At 28.6% G+C, this 12683-nt stretch overlaps 1 protein-coding gene across 1 annotated transcript in view; it reads left to right on the top strand.

Annotated features, from left to right (window-relative positions):
- The window catches only part of fz2 (frizzled 2), a 312996-nt gene that overhangs the window by 34103 nt on the left and 266210 nt on the right, over positions 1–12683 (top strand). The window contains exon 2 of the mRNA XM_065502741.1: positions 1376–1434. The gene's annotated coding sequence lies outside the window, so the exon portion shown is untranslated. The remainder of the gene's footprint in view (positions 1–1375; positions 1435–12683) is intronic.

The following is a 12683-nucleotide window of genomic DNA, read 5'->3' as shown; positions in this document are numbered from 1 at the left end:
TCCTATAGAAAAGTGTCTTCCTAAGACAGTTTCCTATAGAAAAGTGTCTTCCTAAGACAGTTTTCCTATAGAAAAGTGTCTTCCTAAGACAGTTTTCCTATAGAAAAGTGTCTTCCTAAGACAGTTTTCCTATAGAAAAGTATCTTCCTAAGACAGTTTTCCTATAGAAATAAGTCTTCCTAAGACAGTTTTCCTATAGAAATAAGTCTTCCTAGGACAGTTTTCCTATAGAAATAAGTCTTCCTAGGACAGTTTTCCTATAGAAATAAGTCTTCCTAAGACAGTTTTCCTATAGAAAACAGTATTCCTATAGATTCGGTTGAAGTTCAAATAGGACTACGATTAAAGCTCAACTAAGGCGACATAAAGATCTAGGATTAAAGAGCGAAAAGGACTACGACTGAAGCTCAACTATCACTTCTTATAGATCTGCGATTAAAGAACAATCAGGACTAATGTCAATAAAGACTACGTAAGGACCTTCGTGTGATGCTGAGCACGGACTCAATTAATACTCCGATTGAAGCTCAACTAAGACAGATCCAAAATTGAAGATCTACTAGGACCACGATTGAAGATCATCTAAGACGCCATAAAGTCCTAAGATTTAAGCTAAACCAGAAATAAAATTTAAGGTCAGGAAAGGCAAAAAAAAACTACTATTAAAGCTCAACTATCACTTCTTATAGGTCTGCGATTAAAGAACAACCAGGACTAAGGTCAATAAAGACTATGTAAGGACCTTCGAGTGAAGCTGAGCTAAGCCTCAATTAATACTCCGACTGAAGCTCAACTAAGACTAAGATAGAATCCCATCCAAGACTACATAAAGTCCAACGATTTAAACTCTGTAAGACTTATGACCTATAAGTGAAGCACATCCAGGACTACCATTGAAGCTCAACTAAGTCTATATAAAAGCCTATGATTAAAGATGAGCTAGGACTATGATTGAAGTTTATCTAGGGCTCAATTAACATTCCGATTACTGCTCCAACTAATACTGCGATTGGAGTTTATCTAAGACTACATAAAGTTCAATGATTGAAGCTCAACTTTGACTTTATGAAGACCTTTGATTGAAGCTGATTTAAGACTTTGGAAATATCTTCTAGTGAAGCTCACATAGAGCTCAATTAATACTACGATTTATGTTCATATCAAGTCTATATCGATTCCGATATCTATAACGATCCTGAATATATATACTTCATGGTGAAGGATATTTAAGGGATTGAATTGAAACTTAACTTAAATTTAAACTATAATGAGTTAAAATAATTTTTTATTTTTATAAATTTTCATTTAAGTTTTTACTTTTAATAATACATTTTTCTAGATATTTATGTTTCAATATATTTTTTTCTATTTTCAGCATCAACTTGGAATATTCAACAGACAACCGACAAATATCTTAAAGCTAAATAAAATCAGGTAAGTGTTTGTTCTCTTTAGCTATATATGAATATAAATAAAATTATTTTAAAAAGACAGCCGACAATGTTATTACATACATTTAAATCATATACAAGTTATTAAAATGTTAGAAATAAATGTGAGTGCACAGAACTCTTACCCACAAAGCGAAACTCGTTAAAATAGACCAACTTCCTTTATCTCGACTCACACAGCTTTCATATAGAAAACTGTCTTCCCAAGACAGTTTGTGTCTTCTTTAGAATGTTTTTATATAGAAAAGTGTCTTCCTAAGACAGTTTTCCTATAGAAAAGTGTCTTCCTAAGACAGTTTTCCTATAGAAAAGTGTCTTCCTAAGACAGTTTTCCTATAGAAAAGTGTCTTCCTAAGACAGTTTTCCTATAGAAAAGTGTCTTCCTAAGACAGTTTTCCTATAGAAAAGTGTCTTCCTAAGACAGTTTTCCTATAGAAAAGTGTCTTCCTAAGACAGTTTTCCTATAGAAAAGTGTCTTCCTAAGACAGTTTTCCTATAGAAAAGTGTCTTCCTAAGACAGTTTTCCTATAGAAAAGTGTCTTCCTAAGACAGTTTTCCTATAGAAAAGTGTCTTCCTAAGACAGTTTTCCTATAGAAAAGTGTCTTCCTAAGACAGTTTTGCTATAGAAAAGTGTCTTCCTAAGACAGTTTTCCTATAGAAAAGTGTCTTCCTAATACAGTTTTCCTATAGAAAAGTGTCTTCCTAATACAGTTTTCCTATAGAAAAGTGTCTTCTTAAGACAGTTTTCCTATAGAAAAGTGTCTTCTTAAGACAGTTTTCCTATAGAAAAGTGTCTTCTTAAGACAGTTTTCCTATAGAAAAGTGTCTTCTTAAGACAGTTTTCCTATAGAAAAGTGTCTTCTTAAGACAGTTTTCCTATAGAAAAGTGTCTTCTTAAGACAGTTTTCCTATAGAAAAGTGTCTTCTTAAGACAGTTTTCCTATAGAAAAGTGTCTTCTTAAGACAGTTTTCCTATAGAAAAGTGTCTTCCTAAGACAGTTTTCCTATAGAAAAGTGTCTTCCTAAGACAGTTTTCCTATAGAAAAGTGTCTTCCTAAGACAGTTTTCCTATAGAAAAGTGTCTTCCTAAGACAGTTTTCCTATAGAAAAGTGTCTTCCTAAGACAGTTTTGCTATAGAAAAGTGTCTTCCTAATACAGTTTTCCTATAGAAAAGTGTCTTCCTAAGACAGTTTTCCTATAGAAAAGTGTCTTCCTAATACAGTTTTCCTATAGAAAAGTGTCTTCTTAAGACAGTTTTCCTATAGAAAAGTGTCTTCTTAAGACAGTTTTCCTATAGAAAAGTGTCTTCTTAAGACAGTTTTCCTATAGAAAAGTGTCTTCTTAAGACAGTTTTCCTATAGAAAAGTGTCTTCTTAAGACAGTTTTCCTATAGAAAAGTGTCTTCTTAAGACAGTTTTCCTATAGAAAAGTGTCTTCTTAAGACAGTTTTCCTATAGAAAAGTGTCTTCCTAAGACAGTTTTCCTATAGAAAAGTGTCTTCCTAAGACAGTTTTGCTATAGAAAAGTGTCTTCCTAAGACAGTTTTCCTATAGAAAAGTGTCTTCCTAAGACAGTTTTCCTATAGAAAAGTGTCTTCCTAAGACAGTTTTCCTATAGAAAAGTGTCTTCCTAAGACAGTTTTCCTATAGAAAAGTGTCTTCCTAAGACAGTTTTCCTATAGAAAAGTGTCTTCCTAAGACAGTTTTCCTATAGAAAAGTGTCTTCCTAAGACAGTTTTCCTATAGAAAAGTGTCTTCCTAATACAGTTTTCCTATAGAAAAGTGTCTTCTTAAGACAGTTTTCCTATAGAAAAGTGTCTTCTTAAGACAGTTTTCCTATAGAAAAGTGTCTTCTTAAGACAGTTTTCCTATAGAAAAGTGTCTTCTTAAGACAGTTTTCCTATAGAAAAGTGTCTTCTTAAGACAGTTTTCCTATAGAAAAGTGTCTTCTTAAGACAGTTTTCCTATAGAAAAGTGTCTTCTTAAGACAGTTTTCCTATAGAAAAGTGTCTTCTTAAGACAGTTTTCCTATAGAAAAGTGTCTTCCTAAGACAGTTTTCCTATAGAAAAGTGTCTTCCTAAGACAGTTTTGCTATAGAAAAGTGTCTTCCTAAGACAGTTTTCCTATAGAAAAGTGTCTTCCTAAGACAGCTTTCCTATAGAAAAGTGTCTTCCTAAGACAGTTTTGCTATAGAAAAGTGTCTTCCTAAGACAGTTTTGCTATAGAAAAGTGTCTTCCTAAGACAGTTTTGCTATAGAAAAGTGTCTTCCTAAGACAGTTTTCCTATAGAAAAGTGTCTTCCTAATACAGTTTTCCTATAGAAAAGTGTCTTCTTAAGACAGTTTTCCTATAGAAAAGTGTCTTCTTAAGACAGTTTTCCTATAGAAAAGTGTCTTCTTAAGACAGTTTTCCTATAGAAAAGTGTCTTCTTAAGACAGTTTTCCTATAGAAAAGTGTCTTCTTAAGACAGTTTTCCTATAGAAAAGTGTCTTCTTAAGACAGTTTTCCTATAGAAAAGTGTCTTCTTAAGACAGTTTTCCTATAGAAAAGTGTCTTCTTAAGACAGTTTTCCTATAGAAAAGTGTCTTCTTAAGACAGTTTTCCTATAGAAAAGTGTCTTCTTAAGACAGTTTTCCTATAGAAAAGTGTCTTCTTAAGACAGTTTTCCTATAGAAAAGTGTCTTCTTAAGACAGTTTTCCTATAGAAAAGTGTCTTCTTAAGACAGTTTTCCTATAGAAAAGTGTCTTCTTAAGACAGTTTTCCTATAGAAAAGTGTCTTCTTAAGACAGTTTTCCTATAGAAAAGTGTCTTCTTAAGACAGTTTTCCTATAGAAAAGTGTCTTCTTAAGACAGTTTTCCTATAGAAAAGTGTCTTCTTAAGACAGTTTTCCTATAGAAAAGTGTCTTCTTAAGACAGTTTTCCTATAGAAAAGTGTCTTCTTAAGACAGTTTTCCTATAGAAAAGTGTCTTCTTAAGACAGTTTTCCTATAGAAAAGTGTCTTCTTAAGACAGTTTTCCTATAGAAAAGTGTCTTCTTAAGACAGTTTTCCTATAGAAAAGTGTCTTCTTAAGACAGTTTTCCTATAGAAAAGTGTCTTCTTAAGACAGTTTTCCTATAGAAAAGTGTCTTCTTAAGACAGTTTTCCTATAGAAAAGTGTCTTCTTAAGACAGTTTTCCTATAGAAAAGTGTCTTCTTAAGACAGTTTTCCTATAGAAAAGTGTCTTCTTAAGACAGTTTTCCTATAGAAAAGTGTCTTCTTAAGACAGTTTTCCTATAGAAAAGTGTCTTCTTAAGACAGTTTTCCTATAGAAAAGTGTCCTTCACAACATCTTAAGACAGTTTTCTTATAGAAAAGTGTCTTCTTAAGACAGTTTTCCTATAGAAAAGTGTCTTCTTAAGACAGTTTTCCTATAGAAAAGTGTCTTCTTAAGACAGTTTTCCTATAGAAAAGTGTCTTCTTAAGACAGTTTTCCTATAGAAAAGTGTCTTCTTAGACAGTTTTCCTATAGAAAACAGTCTTCCTTTGTTGGTTCTGCCAACATTTCTCGTTTGCGATAACAGGCGCTACCAAATCCGTACTGGACAATGAGTGGGTAATGTTGTCTTTAAAGAAGGATTGGCTAAGTACTACAATTGTGTTCTCTTCGCTTCTCCTTCACAACATTTTAACACTCACTGTACAATGATACCAGAACCCGGACTCAGGTGTTCTCGTTTTTGAGTTTCAATTTGTGTTTTTGTGCAAGTTTTAAAATGTATTTCAATGTATATGTTTATAATACTCCTATTTTATGTTTTCTTTGTATGCAAAGTCCTTTCTGTTGCTGTTGTTTGTTTTGTTTAAATAAGAGGTGTTATAACATTGGTACTCTCTACTGCCAGATAGAAAATGTTTATATGATGGATTTTTCCTTTTTTTTTTGTGTGAAAAATTTATGCATACTTTATGTAAATTATAATATACGAGGTATTTTTACAACATTATAAAAAAAATATAAAAAAAAACATACAACACAACCCGACAACAACAATGGAATAAGTACAATTTATGCTTTAAATCCTTACACACACACAGCAACACTTGGAACTACTCTGGAAACCAACTCATACATCATGGCATATAACTACAGGGCTGTGGAGGAAAAATGGTTCTGAAACTTATTGCTTTAAATACACACCTTTAGAAGAAATTCATCATAGATAAAGTCATACAAATATTTAAACATACATGTGAAAAAAAGTAGTAGTATCATTTACATATGTAAACTATGTAAATTATTTAAAGGGTGATCCTTAGTTGAGTTGGAGTTTTTGAAAATCCTTTAAAATATTTAAATAGCTATATTTTTACGAAATTCTGATACATTGGGATGCAAAATTAAAGCATCACTCTCAAATATCGTAAGGGATTTTGAAACTATTTAGCAGAGATCCTCTCTTTATGGTATTGGCAACTGACTTGACTCAGTTAAACGGGAAAAACTCTCTTTATTTTCAGCTAGTGTAAATGTGTTTTAATTTTCGTACAGGTTTTGAAAAGTGGGTGTAAACCAACCATATCCAGGCCAGGTTTTTTTTAGCTATTTTGGCCACTTACCTCTAAAGTTTTCTTTATTACTACAAACATAATATTTAAACATTTTCATATATTTTTTCCCAAAGTAATTATACACATTTTCGAATGCTGTTTTTTATTTTTCTTTTTTTTTTATTTCCGAACATTTGGCAAAAGTTTTTCATAAAAACCAAACTTTTTCCTTCTACTTCAAGCCACTGTTTTACATAAAAAAAGTATGTAAATAGCTTTTGCTTATTGTAAAGTATGTAAAATTTTATGGAAACAGGAAAAAAAAAACAAACCTGCAACACAAAAAAGGCCAAAAAAGAAAAGTTATGTTGGTAATTGATTTTGAAATTGATATGCTAAACAAGCTGGGGAAATTATACACACTAAAGTAACCAAAAAAGCCAAAAACAAATATCAAAAGATCTAACCAGATGTTTAAAGGAACTTATAGGAGAAAGTGTTTTTTTTCTGTTACACAAAATTAGAATTTAATAAAGTTTTATGCTGTGAGGGAGCCAAACACCTGAGCTTTATTTGGTTTTGAAAATACATAAATTAGAAAAGAAATTAAAAACTGAATAGAAAAAATAAAGTTTTGGAAAAGAGATTTAAAGTGTCAGACAGGTTTAATAGGACATACAAGAGTAACCAGAAAATTAGACTGGAATTATGAAAATAAGACAGTTTTCATATAGAAAACAGTCTTCCTAAGACAATTTTCATATAGAAAACAGTCTTCCTAAGACAATTTTCATATAGAAAACAGTCTTCCCAAGACAGTTTTCATATAGAAAATTGTCTTCCTTAGACAGTTTTCATATAGAAACTTGTCTTCCCAAGACAGTTTTCATATAGAAAATTGTCTTCCAAAACAGTTTTCATATAGAAAATTGTCTTCACATGACAGTTTTCATATAGAAAATTGTCTTCCTTAGACAGTTTTCATATTGAAAATTGTCTTCCCAAGACAGTTTTCATATAGAAAATTGTCTTCCCAAGACAGTTTTCATATAGAAAATTGTCTTCCCAAGACAGTTTTTATATAGAAAATTGTCTTCTCATAACAGTTTTCATATAGAAAATTGTCTTCCTTAGACAGTTTTCATATAGAAAATTGTCTTCCTTAGACAGTTTTCATATAGAAAATTGTCTTCCTTAGACAGTTTTAATATAGAAAATTGTCTTCCTTAGACAGTTTTCATATAGAAAATTGTCTTCCCAAGACAGTTTTCATATAGAAAATTCTCTTCCCAAGATAGTTTTCATATAGAAAATTGTCTTCCCAAGATTGTTTTCATATAGAAAATTGTCTTGCCAAAATAGTTTTCATATAGAAAATTGTCTTCCCAAGACAGTTTTCATATAGAAAATTGTCTTCCTTAGACAGTTTTCATATAGAAAATTGTCTTCCTTAGACAGTTTTCATATAGAAAATTGTCTTCCTTAGACAGTTTTCATATAGAAAATTGTCTTCCTTAGACAGTTTTCATATAGAAAATTGTCTTCCTTAGACAGTTTTCATATAGAAAATTGTCTTCCTTAGACAGTTTTCATATAGAAAATTGTCTTCCTTAGACAGTTTTCATATAGAAAATTGTCTTCCTTAGACAGTTTTCATATAGAAAACAGTCTTCCCAAGACAGTTTTCATATAGAAAATTGTCTTCCTTAGACAGTTTTCATATAGAAAATTGTCTTCCTTAGACAGTTTTCATATAGAAAATTGTCTTCCTTAGACAGTTTTCATATAGAAAATTGTCTTCCTTAGACAGTTTTCATATAGAAAATTGTCTTCCTTAGACAGTTTTCATATAGAAAATTGTCTTCCTTAGACAGTTTTCATATAGAAAATTGTCTTCCTTAGACAGTTTTCATATAGAAAATTGTCTTCCTTAGACAGTTTTCATATAGAAAATTGTCTTCCTTAGACAGTTTTCATATAGAAAATTGTCTTCCTTAGACAGTTTTCATATAGAAAATTGTCTTCCTTAGACAGTTTTCGTATAGAAAATTGTCTTCCCAAGACAGTTTTCGTATAGAAAATTGTCTTCCTTAGACAGTTTTCATATAGAAAATTGTCTTCCCAAGACAGTTTTCGTATAGAAAATTGTCTTCCCAAGACAGTTTTCGTATAGAAAATTGTCTTCCCAAGACAGTTTTCGTATAGAAAATTGTCTTCCCAAGACAGTTTTCGTATAGAAAATTGTCTTCCTTAGACAGTTTTCATATAGAAAATTGTCTTCCTTAGACAGTTTTCATATAGAAAATTGTCTTCCTTAGACAGTTTTCATATAGAAAATTGTCTTCCCAAGACAGTTTTCATATAGAAAATTGTCTTCCCAAGACAGTTTTCATATAGAAAATTGTCTTCCCAAGACAGTTTTCATATAGAAAATTGTCTTCCCAAGACAGTTTTCATATAGAAAATTGTCTTCCTAAGACAGTTTTCATATAGAAAATTGTCTTCCCAAGACAGTTTTCATATAGAAAATTGTCTTCCCAAGACAGTTTTCATATAGAAAATTGTCTTCCCAAGACAGTTTTCATATAGAAAATTGTCTTCCCAAGACAGTTTTCATAGAGAAAACAGTCTTCCCAAGACAGTTTTCATATAGAAAACAGTCTTCGCAAGACAGTTTTCATATAGAAAACAGTCTTCGCAAGACAGTTTTCATATAGAAAACAGTCTTCGCAAGACAGTTTTCATATAGAAAACAGTCTTCGCAAGACAGTTTTCATATAGAAAACAGTCTTCGCAAGACAGTTTTCATATAGAAAACAGTCTTCGCAAGACAGTTTTCATATAGAAAACAGTCTTCGCAAGACAGTTTTCATATAGAAAACAGTCTTCGCAAGACAGTTTTCATATAGAAAACGGTCTTCCTAAGATAGTTTTAAAAAGCATATTTTTAGCATATTTTAGCATATTTTGATAAAAAGGTAAGATAATTCAGTAAAATTTTACTTTTGTTTAGAGTTTTAATTTTCATTGTTCTGATAATTTCCTTGTTAATTTAATGTTTTCTTTGCTTGGAAAAATTTGTAATGTTTTCAATTTTTTTAAATTGTTTTCAGTAATATCTGTTCTATAAGTTTTATATGGTTGATTTTCATTTTAATTTCAATTTTAATACATTGACTTTTTAAAGCTTTAATTGAAAAAGCAGCCATCAAATTCAGTTTTTCATTTGTCTACTTTTGCTATGGATTTTTTTATTGGCTTAAACTAAAAATCATTTAAATATTTAGCCTTGCGCATTAGCAGGGATTTTTTGGGACCACGATTTTAATTTTCTGTTTTAATTTCTCTGCATTTTTTTGCCAATATTTAAAGCTGAAATATTTCATAGCATCATTGATTTTTTATAAATTTTTTTCTGCCAACAATTCAGAACAACTGAAATTCTTTTATATATGAGACTATATTTCCGCTGGGTTTTATATTAAACAAAAATAAACTATGTATTTTATTTATTTCACTTTTTTTTGTTGCGATGTTATTTGCTTTGACACAATTCCTCCTCTCAAATGGCTGAACGGAACAGAGAAACCCACAAATACAAAAAAAAAAAAACAAAAAAACTGACTAAAAGAATAATAGTATTTTGTAAAGTAAAAATAACACAACAATGTATAAAATGGTATTTTTCAAAGGCATCAGCAGCCAGCCAGCCTCAACTAACAAAACGAAAAAATAACAGAAAATTTTTATAGAATTTTTGCTGAGTTTGGCAAAAATGAAACAGAAACTAAACAAAGTGACGGCAAAAAATACTTATAAGCGAAACATAGCACACTATAGGAGACATAAACTATAAAAAATAAAATATACAAGATACAAAACATAAAAATATCCATAGTTCTGTGTACAAAAAAAAAACCAAAATTGCCAACAAAATGTTATAAAGTTATAAAAATGTTATAAAGTTATAAACAATTTTCATAACAAAGCAAACAAGGCAAACATAATTGAAACATAATTTTAAATACAATTAAATAAACAAGAAAAAATGCCAAAACGTTTTAATATGATACAAGTTAGAGGAATAGAGCAGATAAAACAGAATGGGGCACCGTTAAAAGGAAACTTTAAAGATCATAAAAATTAGCAATTTAAAAGCAAAAAAAAAACACAAAACACATAAAAGGCTATATTTGGCTTTGCGGAATCTTATATATTCTTCACCAAAGTATACTTTAAATAAAGATTGAAAATATTTTTTGGTGAAAAAAATTTAAACAAAATTTTTAAAATTTTTTTCTGAAAAAAATATGAAATCAATAAACTATTTTTAAAAATACTCTTTATAAATAAAAACAAAAATTTATCACAAAAAAAAAATTAATTCCTAAAATTTTTTGCAAAATCCCCAAATGTCCCCATCATGGGATTCCCATTAAATGAGGAATTAATCAAAAAAAACGTTATAATTTCATTAATAAAATAAAATTGTACAAATAAAATAAAAATAAATAAATTCCTAAATTTTTTTCAAAAATCCCCAATAATCCCATTTTAAGGATTCTTATGAAAATTAATTAAATGCTTTTTTTAAATCGAATATTTAACGTAAAATGAAGCATTTGCTACAAACAAATAAAATTCCTAAATATTTTTCACAAATCCCCAATAGTTCCCATTAAAGAATTTTTAATAAAACAAAAATAAAAACAAAAACTATTTAATTTCATTAATAAAACTCAACAAGATTATAAAAAATTAAAAAAAAAATTCCTAAATTTAAAAAAAAATCCCAAATAATTCCATTTTTAGGATTCTTAAAATAATAAATAAAATCCTTTTAAATGGATTCCTGATTGCTAAATTAATCATTTGCAAGAGAAAAATTAAATTCCCAGAAATTTTCCAAAAATCCCCAAATGTCCCCATTAAAAGATTAATGAAAATCGTAAAAAAAATCTATAAAATGTTTTGAAGTAAATTTTTTTATCACTAAATTAATCATTTGCATCAAAAAAATAAAATTCCTAAATATTTTCTAAAAATCCCCAAATGTCCCCATTAAGGGATTCTTACAAAATCAAAAAAAAAAAAATGAAAATCCTTAAATTTTGGTTAAAAAATTACTCAAAATTTAAAAAAAAATAAATTCCTAAAAATTTAAAAACATCGCCAATAGCCCCATTATTAGAATTCTTATGAAAATCAATAAATCGCTTCTAAATCTATTTATTGTCGCTAAATTAATCATTTGCAAGAAAAAAATTAAATTCCCAGAAATTTTAAAAAAATCCCCAAATGTTCCCATTAAAGGATTTTCTCTAAATCATAAACAAAATAAAAAAATATAGAATTTTACTAATAAAATTCATGAAAATTTATATAAAATTAAAAAAAAATAATAATTCCTAAAAAAAATTTAAAAATTCCTCATGGGATTTCAGAAAAATTAATAAAAAGTTTTTAAAACAATTTTTTATCACTAAATTAAAAATTTGCATCAAGAAAATTAAATTCCTAAAAGTTTTTCAAAAATCCCCAAATGTTCCCATTAAGCGATTCTCATAAAAACAAAAATAAACTGAAGATCTTTAAATGTTGGTTAAAAAATTCTTCAAAATTTAAAAAAAAAATTAGAAAAAAATAAATTCCTAAAAATTTCAAAAAAACAATCCCCATAACCCCATTTGAATGATGCTTACAAAAATCAATAAAATCGTTTTAAATGGATTCCTTACTGCTAAATTAATCATTTGGAAGAAAAAAATTAAATTCCCAGAAATTTTCAAAAAATCCCCAAATGTTCCCATTAAAGGATTTTCTCTAAATCATAAATAAAATAAAAAAATATGGAATTTTATTAATAAAATTCATGAAAATTTATATAAAATTAAAAAAAAAAAATAATTCCTAAAAAAATTTAAAAATTCCCCATAATCCCCTATAATGGGATTTCAGAAAAATCAATAAAAAGTTTTCAAATCAATTTTTTATCACTAAATTAAAAATTTGCATCAAGAAAATTAAATTCCTTAAAGTTTTTCAAACATCCCCAAATGTCCCCATTAAGGGATTCTCACAAATTCAAAAATAAAGTGAAAATCTTTAAATGTTGGTTAAAAAATTCTTCAAAATTTAAAAAAAAAATTGGAAAAAAAATAAATTCAAAATCCAAAAAAATCCCCATAACCCCATTTGAAGGGTGCTTACAAAAATCAATAAAAATCCTTTTAAATGAATTCCTTATTGCTAAATTTATCATTTGCAACAAAAAAATTAAATTCCTAAATATTTTCCAAAAATCCCCAAATGTCCCCATCAAAGGAAACCCTTAAAATCAAAGAAAAAATATGAAATTTTGAAAATTTATCAATAAAATCTTTAATAATTATTAATAAAATATCAAAATCCTCAAAAGATATTTAAGTTTTTTAATCGTAAAATCCTTCTTCACTCCCCCCTAAGTTCTCTAGCTCTAATGAACCACATGTGTCTGTACATTTTTTTGCCTGTTAATATAGTCCTGGTGTTATTAGTTCTTTTTTCTTCACATGTTTAATAATAGTTTCACATTATTTGCTGCCAGACGAGCAAAAACCGTTAAAATGTGTTGTAAACAAATAAAAAATAATGTTGTGTACGAGTGTTGCAAAAAAATCTGTTCAAATTTATATGTTTATACAAAAAAGAAAACTAAA

Source organism: Calliphora vicina, chromosome 3 (genome assembly GCF_958450345.1).
Source record: "Calliphora vicina chromosome 3, idCalVici1.1, whole genome shotgun sequence".
Taxonomy (NCBI): Eukaryota; Metazoa; Arthropoda; class Insecta; order Diptera; family Calliphoridae; genus Calliphora; species Calliphora vicina.
This window is presented reverse-complemented; position numbering and strand designations above follow the sequence as displayed.